At 41.9% G+C, this 12073-nt stretch overlaps 1 non-coding gene across 1 annotated transcript; it reads left to right on the top strand.

The window, feature by feature from the left end:
- The first annotated feature begins 522 nt into the window (after positions 1 to 522).
- MIR20A-1 (microRNA mir-20a-1) lies at positions 523 to 658 on the top strand. Its single transcript, NR_034829.1, is given in 1 exon segment — positions 523 to 658. It is a non-coding gene; the product is annotated as a microRNA mir-20a-1 (primary transcript).
- Positions 659 to 12073: the final 11415 nt, after the last annotated feature.

Below are 12073 nucleotides of genomic sequence, written 5' to 3'. Positions count from 1 at the left end.
ATAATGTCAAAGTATTTAAAGTGCAGGGGTAGTGGCATGTAGAATCTGCTGCAGTGAAGGCACTTGTAGCATTTTATTGACACCTGCCTCAGCCTCACTGGGCCTTTACCTTGTATGGTATGCTGGTTTCAAGTGCTTTTTTTCTAAGGTCTACCTACTGCAGATAGTGAAGTAGATTAGCATCTATTCCCTTAAATAATCCTTCTGGCATTAGAAGTTATGTTTGGTCCAGTAACTCAAAATGTAAGTGAACATATTTTGCTTTATGTTTGAGATCTCTGTTAGTTTTGTACAGTTGCAGTAGAAGAAGCATGTAGTTGTGAAAAATTGACCATGGCCTGCTTTTTCCTCCATCAGGAGGTTTAAGTTCTTTTTATACCAGTATTGTGGCCATTAGCAAGTTGTCCAGCTTCTTTTTGATTCATTCAATAGTATTTATTGAGCACTTACTATGTGCAGAGCACTGTACTAAGCACTTGGAATGTACAATTCGGCAACAGAGACAATCCCTGCCCAACAATGGGCTCGCAGATCAAACAGTTCTTGTAGCACTAAAGTGCTTATAGTGCAGGCAATGTTTAGTCGTCTACTGCATTATGAGCACTTCAAGTCCTGCAAGCTGTAGAACTACAACTTCAGTACGTCTTTCAATCAAGCTGTCTTTTAATTGAGCGTGGTTCTGTGGTTAGTTTTACAGGTTTGCATCCAGTTGTTGTGCAAATCTATGCAAAACTGACTGTGGCAGTGAAAAGTCCATTAAAGGGCCAGGAAAAGTCAAACCTCTTGCTACGCAAGTTGGGCTCAGTTGCGATGCTTTGCTTGTCTATGGTATTGCACTTGTCCCCCCCCTTGTTGAGGTTGCTGGAGATTGTTGCTGAAAGATGTTAAAATGTGGCAGATTACTGAAGAAGTTAATTCTGTAGTGGAAGGCTCCAGGGAGCTGGAGCAGTGGCTGATGCTCATGTTCCATGAAGCTCGAAACCTTTTCGGATGGAATTGACTCTCAAATTTTGTATTTTCTTAAATGGTTTAAGCGGCATGCCCCAGTGGCAAAAACATGGACAGGATGTGGTTTCTAGTCCTGGCTCTGCCACATGTAGACACAGTAGACACTGTGGGAGCTAGGATAAGTGACTTTTGAGCCTTGGTTTCCTCATCTGTAAAATACAGTTTTTACAGAAGCAGCAAGGTGCAGTAGATAGAGCACCGGCCTGCGAGTCAGAAGGTCATGGAATCTAATCCTGGCTCCGCGAAGTGTCTGTCATGTGACTTTGAGCAAGTCATTTCTCTGGAACTCAGTTACCTCGTCTATAATGTGGGGATTGGGATTGTGAGCCCCATGTGGGACTGGGACTGTGTCTAATCCAATGTGCTTGTATCCACCCCAGTACTTAGTATAGTGCCTCGCACATAGTAAGCGCTCAACAGTTATCATCATTATTTTTTAAATCCTACTCTCTTCTCCTTAGATTATGAGCCCCCACATGGAACAAGGGAATGTCTCCAACCTAGTTATCTTGTACCTATCCCAGCTCTTAATACAATGAATGTTTGGTAAATAATGTTATTAACAAATTCCATAATTGCTATTAATAGTAATAGTAACTCAAGGGTGCTTTCACACCAGAGGTGAAATATGCTTGGAGACCTGTTGATCTTCTTAGCAAATACCCTTATCTGAAGTAAATTGTACTTCCTTTGAGGTGTAAGCCATATCTTGCACTGCTTAAATCAAATTATGAGGTCCTGTAGATAATGTTATGGTTTCAGTAAAATATAGTATGAAGATATCCATTATCTACTACTAATAAGCTAAGTCATTTTACTTCACAAGTTCCACTATGACCTCTGGTGTGTTATGATAAATAACTCAGATTAACTCAACCAATTTGGGGCTTTAGCTTTTAGGCTAGATTTGCAAGCCAGGCATAGAAAACATCTGTGAATTATTGTGTTTTTGTTTGTCTTAGGGTAAAGTTGTGTACACTAGTCGTAATGACTGCTGATATTTGTCAATATCAATACTACATTTTGTTGTTTTTGTTTGGGTTAGTGTAAAGTTGTGTACACTAGTCATAATGACCGCTAATGTTTGTCAATATTGATACTACATTAGCTGCCAGACTACACTGCACTTTGGGAGAAATTCTTTGGGTTAGGTTTACACTCATTTCAACCCATTCGTTGAGAGGTGTAGAACCTTGCCAACTCCCCAGGGACCATCAGTTGGCTGCATAAGGTGGTCAGCCTGGGTTACTCATTGAGTGACTGAGAACCAGCTCCAGAAAATGGTGTCCCTCATTTCACTGGGTCTTGGCAAGAAGACATTTTCTGGAGCCAACTCAGCACTCACTGGGTGTCCTCAAAATGAAGGAAGATTAATTAATTAATTCAATTGTATTTATTGAGCACTTACTGTGTTCAGAGCACTGTACTAAGCACTGGGGAAAATATAATACAACAATAAATAGTGACATTCCCAGACCACACTGAGCTCACAGTCTAGAGTGGGGACACAGATATCAATACAAATAAATAAAATTATAGATATGTATGCAAGTGCTTTAGGGCTGGAAGTGGGGAAGAGCAAAGGGATAAATATGTACATAAGGGCTTTGGGGATGAAAGGGAGGAAGAGCAAAGGGAGCAAGTCCGGGCAAAGCATAAAGGAGTGGGAGATGAGGAAAAATGGGGCTTAGTCTGGAAGGGCCTTTTGGAGGAGATGTACTTTCAATAAGGCTTTGAAGCGGGGAAGAGTAGTCATCAGTCAGATTAGAGGGGCTGAGTGGTAGGAGAAGAGAATCAAGGTAAGGTAGGAGGGTCAAGGTGATGGAGTGCTTGAAGCCAATGAAGAAGAGTTTTTGTTTGATATAGAGGTGGTTGGGCAACCATTAGAGTTTTTGGAGGAGCGGGACTATATGTCCAGAATGTTTTTGTAGAGAAATGATCTGAGCAGCAGAGCAAAGCATTGACTGGAGTGGGGAAAGACCGAAGACTGCGAGGCCAGCAAGGAGAGTGATGCAGTAGAAAGTTTGCCAGTGGCTGATTTACTCTCATCTTCCAGGGATCTATCCCCTCTAAAACAGTTGTCTGCTCTTTCAGCAAATCTTCATGCTCCTGTTGAAAGGTGTTAGGATTTGTGTAGCCATGCTGGAAGGCTGTTTCTGGCATTCAAATGAAGTTCCCATCATCGGAGACTGCTTCTTGGTTCTTTAAAATAAGAAGGTGTTTATTACAGCAGACACCTGGAGTTTGTCAGATCTGAGATTCTGTAAAAAAACCTGCATAAAACCCAAGAGCTGAACACAGTGGGCTTCATAGATGGGAGGACTAAGTCTCCTCTTGAGATTCCAATTTTCATTAAGTGGATGACTGGGATATTATTTTGAATAGAAAGGCTATTGAACTTCGGCTCATTCAAAATTTTATTGAACTATACTTTTTAGATAAAGAGAAAACTGGGAAAGAAGCATAGCTCAGTGGAAAGAGCCTGGGCTTGGGAGTTAGAGGTCATGGGTTCTAATATCAGCTCTGCCCACCTATCAGCTGTGTGACCTTAGGCAAGTCACTTCACTTCTCTGTGCCTCCGTTATTTCATCTGGAAAATGGGAATTAAGACTGTGAGCACTTAGAACAGTGTTTGACACATAGTAAGCACTAAACAAATACCATCATTAATTAATAAGCCAAGTTCTAACCAGACAGAACCATCTGGCTGCACTGGTCTGCACTGAGTTTAATTTTTAGTCAAATGAGTCGATGGTATTTTACTGTTTACTGTTCTGGCAAGCACAACCATCTTCCTAAGCCATGATCCCTGCTGTGGGCATAGTGGGGAAGCAGATGTCAATCATGTAGGTATAGCAGGAGTTATGTTGTTATAGTGTACTCTCCCAAGCATTTAATACAGTGCTCTGCCCACAGTAAGAGCTCAAATAATGCAAGTGACTGACTGAGGAAATATGGTCCAGAGTGTGAATAGGTGTCACAGAATTGCTGAGTAGGATAAAAGAAAATGAAGATGGTTTCGGGTCACCTTGGACTGGCCTCATATCGTCATTAATGCAAATTTTATCTGAATGAAGGTTAGGGAAAAGACCCTGAGAAGTAGCATAACACCTGCTGGAGAGAGAAAAAATTCAATTTTTTGAAACATTCACTTGAGTTAGTCTCTCTGATTGATTAACATGCCTTGGATTTATCTAACCACTTATTCCAGGAGTTTAAGCATTTTATAATCTGAATATAAATAATTACCAAAATGAATCTGGATTGGAAAGGGTTAGGTCTGGAGGTGAACAGTGGTGAATTTCTCTTCCTGTTCTTCACTGATCAACTTTGTGGACGAGCAGTTGGAAGCAGTGATAACGTACTGGGCATCAGAGAAATCAAAGAAAGGGAGGTGGAGAAGAGATCCTGGGCTTTATCCTCATCTCCACGCTCAATCAATGTGTGTAGAACATTGCATTTTAGAGACATGGACCTGACCACAAGGAGTTTACAACTCAGTCTTTTATCAGGCACCAAAAGGGGGTTTCACATGGCCTGTAATAATAATAGTATTTACTGAACACTTACTAGTTGTCAAGCTCTGTGCTAAACACTAAGACGATCAGGTCAGACACAGTGCCTATCCCTCATGGAGTTCACAATTTAAGAGGAAAGGAGAGCAGGTATCTCATTTTACAAATGAGACTGAAGCCCAGAGAGGTTAAATGACTTGCCCAAAGTCACACAGCAGGCCAGTGGAAGAAACCAGGTCTCCTGACTCCAGTGTCTTTCCACTAGATCATATTGCCAGTTCTCCCTTTAGGCTCTCAGGCTTCTTGCTATCTGGATCTAAGTGTTCTAAGACTCTTCACCAATTTTCCAGTTTCCCAGGGCTGATGAGAACCTCTGATTTACCTTCTGGACCAAACTCCAGGCAGATAGAATGATGCCCAAACAGTCCACCCCAAAACAGGATCATTGACTACCCTTTTTCAAGATGGGGAGGAAGAGCTCCAAAGAGAAGATGGGGGTGTAGCCCAAAGAGACCAGTTACTAGGTGCTAATTTAGTTAATTTAATTATGGTATTTGTTAAGCACTTACCACACGCCAAGCACTATATAAAGTATTGGGGTAAGTACATGGTAATCAGGTCTGACAAAGTTTCTTTCCCACATAGAGTCACAGTTTAAGTAGTATAGAGAAAAGACATTGAATCCCCATTTTACAGTTGAGGAAACCGAGACACAAAAAAGTTAGGTGACTTACCCAAAGTCACCCAGCAGACAAAGTGGCAGAGCTGAGATTAGAAGCCAGGTCTTCTGACTCCCAGGCCATTGCTCTTTCCACTAGGTCACACTGCTCCTAGTGAGCAAGACATGAATCAGTTAGCCATCAGAGAAACTACAAGAAAATGTTTTCAAGATTTCAGTGGTCTCTATGGAATCTTTTTTTTTTTCACTTTTGAAATTAAATAATTGTACTCATGCAGGTCTTCATTATGAAGGTCAGACATTAATCAGTATCTTAAGAACTGCTAGCCCATCTGACATTCAGTAACTCAAAATGACCAGCCTCATTCTTTATTTAGTTTGAAATAGGACTTGACACATGCCTTTTACTAGCAATATTCATTTATCACTGCCCAGTAAAACTGTAAATCTGGTTTGCATCTAGAGAAATATGTTGTCAGGCTAACAGGGACTGGAGGCACAGCCAATTATCTGGCAGTTCATTTGCAGAATTTTCACTGAATCAAGAGAGATCATTAGCGGTATATAGTAAGTGTCCTTCCCCTCTCGGCTGCAAATCATCAGGAAAGAGTCTTCTCGAAATGGCACATTGAAAACTCTCCCTTTATAGTGTGTTGCCGGAACGTGATTTGGTTTAACTGGGAGCTGGCAATCTGATTAATAGCCCCTATGTCTTTCCTTATGGGCACAAATTGCATTCAGGATGATAGTAATAGCATAAACCTTGCCTCTTGTGAAAGAAAGGTGAAGTTTCCTCACCTGGACTTTCCATAGTTATACATAGTCATAGAAATAGATTTGCTCAGAAATTAAACCATGTCTTAAGTATTGAAATTATCTTAAGAGCATGTCTCACCTTTTGAAAATGAACTCAAATTCAGACCTAGAAATTGATCGACAAACTTGTTGAGATTGTGAAGAAACATGAGACCCGTGAGAGCCAGGGAGTATGTCTAGCCTAATTAATTTTTATGTACTTCAGTGATTAGAACAGGGCTTGATGCATAATAAAGCACATAAAAATACAATAATAATAATAATCAGAAGATGCAACAGCCAAATTCACTGATGTAAATGTCCCATGTTACTTTTTCAACCAGAAAGGGGCAACTCTTAAGAAGTAGCCTGGCCTCATGGATAGAACAACGGCCTGAAAGTAGACACCTTAGATGGCAGTGACTGTTGATGGTAGGCCATGGGCGATTTGCACTATCATGACTGTCTGGAGGAGGAAATATGTGATTGATCAAAGCAATAAAAGCTCAGATTTTTAGGCAACATATACTCAGCCCTTGGGCCTGTGGAGGTATGCTGGGACCTCCTGGGAGGAAGTGAGAACAAAGGTGGATTGGATTGGAACAAACTGCTTTTTACGTGCTTTCTACACTATGCTCCTCCAGGGACTGCTAGCAATATGTAGGTAAGTGCCATGGGATCTGGGATCTGAGGTAACCCAAATGATCAGGAGATGGATAAGGCTTGAGGTGGCAGTAGGGTGATACAAAGTGGGAAGATCAGACATTATGAGTGGAAGGCCTCCTGGAGGAGCTGCAATCTCAGAAGGGTTCTGAAGACAGGGAGAGCTGTGGACTGTTGGATGTGAAAGGAGAGGGAGTTCCAGGAAGAAGGAAGGGTGTGGGCAAGGGGTTGGCAATGCAATAGCATGGCCTAGTGGATAAAGCATGAGAGTGGGAGTCAGAAAGACCTGGGTTCTAATCCCACTTCCACCGCAAGTCACTTAGCTTCTCTGTGCCTCATCTGTGAAATGAGGATTAAGACTGAGAGTCCCATGTGGGACATGGACTCTGTCCAACCTGATTAGCTCATATCTACCCAAGTGTTTAGTACAGTACCTGGCACAGAGTAAGTGCTTGACAATACTATTTTAAAACAAAAAGGAAGAAAAGTTGGTGAAAGAGATTGCGAAGGAGTGGTTAGAGAGGTAGGAGCAGAACCAAGAAGGGACTATTTAGTATAGAGTTAGTGTAATCTAATACCTTAGCACTTAGTACAGTTCCTGGCACATAGTAAGCACTTAACAAATATCATCATTATTATAATGAATGATCATTCATTTGAAGCTAAATGCTAGTTGGCAGAAAATGATTCTGAAGAATAGCATATAGAAACTTACAGTTAACAGCATCAGTTAACTACAAGGCCTGGCAACATACTCAATTCTTCTGCTTGGTGTGATGGCCTTCCTGAAGTCTTTTCAAGACAGTCTTCCCATTTCTAATTTCTGTTGCCCAGATGAACTGTTCTTTGCTTCTACCTTCCAGACCTCCCACTCTGTGTGAGGTTTCTCTTCAAAACTTATTTTATCCAACCTGCATTTCAGTTCATCACGTAAGTAATACTAGTAGTGGTGGTGGTAATGGTGATTGTGATGATGGTCGTAATGAGCCCCTCGTGGGACAGGGACTATGACCAACCTGATTGATTTGCATCTAACCCAGCACTTAGAACAGTGATTGACATATAAGAAGCAGTTAAATACCAAAATAGCTAATCAAAAGATAAAGGTACACCCTGCCTATAAGTGTTCAATAAATACCATTGATTGATTGATTGGTGACTTCATTGAAGGCTTGAGCAAAAGTTTCACCTATAGGCAATTAGCCTTCACGGAACATCATCTTCAAAGGAATGACACATTTAATAGATTCTCCAAATGTGGTTGCCATTTCTTTCTGATTGCTTCTTTGTGATGAAGGATTAAGACCACTTTGGCCTGATCCAAGTTGCAGAGACTCTCATGTGATATGAGATGCAGATAGTGTAGTGGATTGAGCACGAGTCTGGGAGTCAGAAGGTCATGGGTTCTAATCCTGGATGTGCCACTTGTCTGCTGTGTGATGTTGGGAATTTGTAAAATAGGGATTGAGATTGTGAGCCCCATGTGGGACAGGGACTCTGTCCAACCCGGTTTGCTTGTATCCACCCCAGTACAGTGCCTGGTACATAATCAGCTCTTAACAGATACCACACTTAGCATTAGCAGAACATCATATGCAACATGCCATAATGATACCATCACATTGCCCTGTGCCTCAGCTCCTCCCTACCAGCCTGGGACTCGTGGCTACCAGCCACCGTATTTCCAGCAAACTTCTATTTGGACATCAGGAAACCAGTATGGTCACTGGCTGGCTTGAAGTTGCCAGGAAGGGGATGGGCAGCAGCAGAGTTGTGCTCAGCCTTGCTGACTCGATCCATCACTTCAGCCTGGGTCCTTCAGCCAGGGTCTGAGGGACGGAAGATGGAAACTTCACAGCTCTTCACTCTCACCTCCCCATCCTCACACCCCTTGCCCACTCCCTTTTCTCTGCCTGAACCTCTCTCTCCTTTTACATCTCCTAAACCACAGCTCTGCATGGTTTCAAAGCTGTTCTGAAAATTCCTTGCCGGCTTCAAGAATTAAAGCGGTGGCTAGACTGGAAGATCCTCACTTGACTGTAAGCTCTTTGAGGGAGAAGCAGTGAGAGTGGCCTAGTGGAAAGAACATGTTCCTGGGGAGTCATAGGACCAGAATTCTAATTTTCATTCTGTGACTTGCCCGCTCTGTTACCTTGGACAAATCATTTCACTTCTCTGTGCCTCAGGTTTCCCATACTCAAAATCCCCTTTCTCCATCCTACTTAGGTTGGAAATCCCATGTGAGACAGGCACTATGTCTGAACTGATTATCTTCTATCTTCCCAAGCACTTATAGCAGTGGTTGACACCTAGAAAGTGCTTAATGAATACTACAGTTAGCATCACTGAAGGCAGAGAGAGTATCTAATTATTGTACAATTCCAAGGTCCCCGATGGACAGAGACTATATCTAATTCCCATATGTTCATTCATTCAACTGTAATTATTGAGCGCTTATTGTGTGCACAGCACTGTACTAAGTGCTTGGAATGTACAATTCGGCAACAAATAGAGACAATCCCTGCCCAACAACAGGCTCACAGTCTAAAAGGGGGAGGCAGACAACAAAACAAGTAGTAGTCAGAAGTAGGTATCTTTTTTTCTCTGAGCTTATTACAGTGGTCTGCACACAGTAAGTAATACTTTTACTCCTATTACAACTACTTAACAGGTATTTGTTAAGTGCTTACTATGAGTCAAGCACTGTTTTAAGTGCTGGGTAGATAAAAGCTAATCAGATTGGACACAGTCCCTGTCTGATATGGGGCTCATATTCTCAATCCCCATTTAACAGATGAGGTAACTGAAGCACAGAGAACTGACTTGCCTAAGGTAAGCCAGTGAGTCACAAAGTTCTTTGTGCCTCCATTCCCTCATCTGCAAAATGGGGATTTAATACCTGTTCCCCCTCTTACTTAAACTGTGAGCCCCAAGTGTGGTTTGATGATGTCATATGTACCCCAGCACTCAGTACAGTGCTTGGCACATAATATGCACTTAACTAATATTATTATTATTATTTGCTCAAATGTCCAGATATCTATGGGCTGCTTTGGAACAAGTGGCTGCTGGAAGTTTCTTAGCTTCTGCTCTATTTGATGCCAAGTAACTGACTCCTTGGTTTAGAGCTAGGAAGGATAGCCACACTAGGCCAAAATGAAAGGGAGAAATGGATAAGGAGAGGATGAGAATGACTTCCTCCCATTACGTGAAGAATGTACTTTCTGGTACAAAGAGGAGAATGAACTAACTGTTTTATCACAAAGAAAGGTAAACCCAGGGGGCAGGTGTCATTAGTGAATGCAAGGGATAGACAGAATACTTCATTCTCCAACCTAATGATTTTGTATTATTCCATTGTATCATGCATTGCTTGGCACATTGAATACACTTAAAGAGCACCACACATTATCATTATTAAGGGGAAGTTGTTTCCATTCTTCATTTTCTTTGAGGAGGGCATCAAGATATTTTCAATTTAGATAGGGGAACAGATTTCCTCATGATTGAATTTATGAAATAAATGAGCTGTAATTATAAGGAGGTCAGATGGAAGGAAGATCTCTTATGCTGATGAATAGATCAAGCTGTCCTCTAATTGGAGATATGAAGATGTAACAATCACAGATGAAAACTGTGAGGAATAATCATAGAGTTTGAAGCATTCATAGAAGCAGAGGGAAGCAGCGTGGCCTAGTGGATAGAGCATGGGCCTGGGAAGAACCTAGGTTCTAATCCCTGCCCTGCCACTTGTCTGCTGTGTGACCTTGGGCAAGTCACCTCACTTCTCTGGGCCTCAGTTACCCTGTCAAATGGGGATTAAGACAGTGAGCCTCATGTGAGACAGGGACTGCATCCAACCTAATTTGCTTGGATTTAACTAGTGCTTAATACACAGCCTGGATACACAGTAAGCACTTGACAAATACCCACTAAAAAAAGTGGATATTATAGTTGTTTCAATGGGTCTGTGACAGAGGTGCGATTTGCATAAAGGGCTTTGATTAGCTTACAAATATGCCTCAGCATCCTAACAATTCTACCAATCCCGTAGCAAAGGTGTTAAACTTGAGTCCAACATGATACCACCTCCCCCTGCCAGTCCCATGGTGCTTTCTGATGGCAGCCGGTTGCTCATCTCTGGTGAGTATGCCCGTTAGATGGAGCAGTACCCACAGTGCTTCCCAGTCTGGGGGTCACCCACACCTTGAAACTGGGGGATATATATTTTTGTCATTCTTTAAAATAAAAAGAAAACAAACATTAGGCTTCTCATTTGGACGCCATCCCCCCACTCTGTGGGAAGATAGCATGAACACTTCTGAGTAGCTAGGACTTTGGTTCAATAAATCCATCAATCTGTTTTTAATGGTGTTTCTTAACACTTACTATGTCAGTCACTGTACTAAGAGCTGAGGTCGATACAAGCTTATCAGGTTGAACACAGTCCTTGTTCCACCTGGGGCTAAGGGTCTTAATCCCCATTTTACTGATGAGGAAAATGAGGCACAGAGAAATTAAGTGATTTGCCCAAGATCACACAGAAAGCAAGTGGTGGAGCTGGGATTAGAATCCAGGTCTTCTGACCTCCAGGTTCATGCTCTTTCCACTTGATCATCCTGCTTCTCATTAATAGATATGAAAAAGAAAAGAGAAATCAGAAACAGGTGAATTAAACTCTGAGCTTAATTAGCCTTTTTCAAAGTGTCAGTTGCATGCTTTTTGCCTTCCTTTCTTTGTTTTTCCTTTCCTTGTATTCGTCGTGTTGCAGATTTCAGCTCATGCTGCCTAGGGATGGGGAGTGGTTCTTCTCACACTACTGGCACAAACGATGAATGGATTTGAAAATCAACCTAGATTTTCCAAGGGCGGAGTGTTTGATTTTCATAAAAGCCAGGGAAGCCTCTACCTCTGGTGCCAGATTTCTGTACTGGTTTCCTGACCGAGGCTCTGCAGAAAAGTTTGGCACTACACTCCAGTGGCTCAGATGGCCAGGAACTGGAGATTTTCATAAACCCTTGTTGAATCAATATGGGCTTGCTCCAGTGGGGCCCCTTCCCCACCCAACCTTCCACTCTGGCTTTTCAACAGGAAGGAAGTATCATTTTCTTCTAGCACAAAGAGAGGTCTGAACATTTCTGTGAGCAAAGAGAACTAGAAAACCATTTTTTTCAGAAGCTAAAATTTACCCACAGACTTTTTCACAATTCTCTCTCTCTCTTTCTCTCTCTCTTTCTCCTTTCTATGTTCTCAGGTGATGTTAGAAAAATCTGCTCTTTAAATTATTCCATGACTGTGCAGAGGAAGTATTAATTACAAGTGTAGAGTAGGGTGGGATGTAATTACAGGGTGTATTTTGTGTCTGTGGTCCAGAATTAGACAGGAAGTGTTCATGATGCCAGCAGTTTCAGGT

The sequence above is a fragment of the Ornithorhynchus anatinus genome, chromosome 10 (genome assembly GCF_004115215.2).
Source record: "Ornithorhynchus anatinus isolate Pmale09 chromosome 10, mOrnAna1.pri.v4, whole genome shotgun sequence".
NCBI classification, from domain to species: domain Eukaryota; kingdom Metazoa; phylum Chordata; class Mammalia; order Monotremata; family Ornithorhynchidae; genus Ornithorhynchus; species Ornithorhynchus anatinus.
This window is presented reverse-complemented; position numbering and strand designations above follow the sequence as displayed.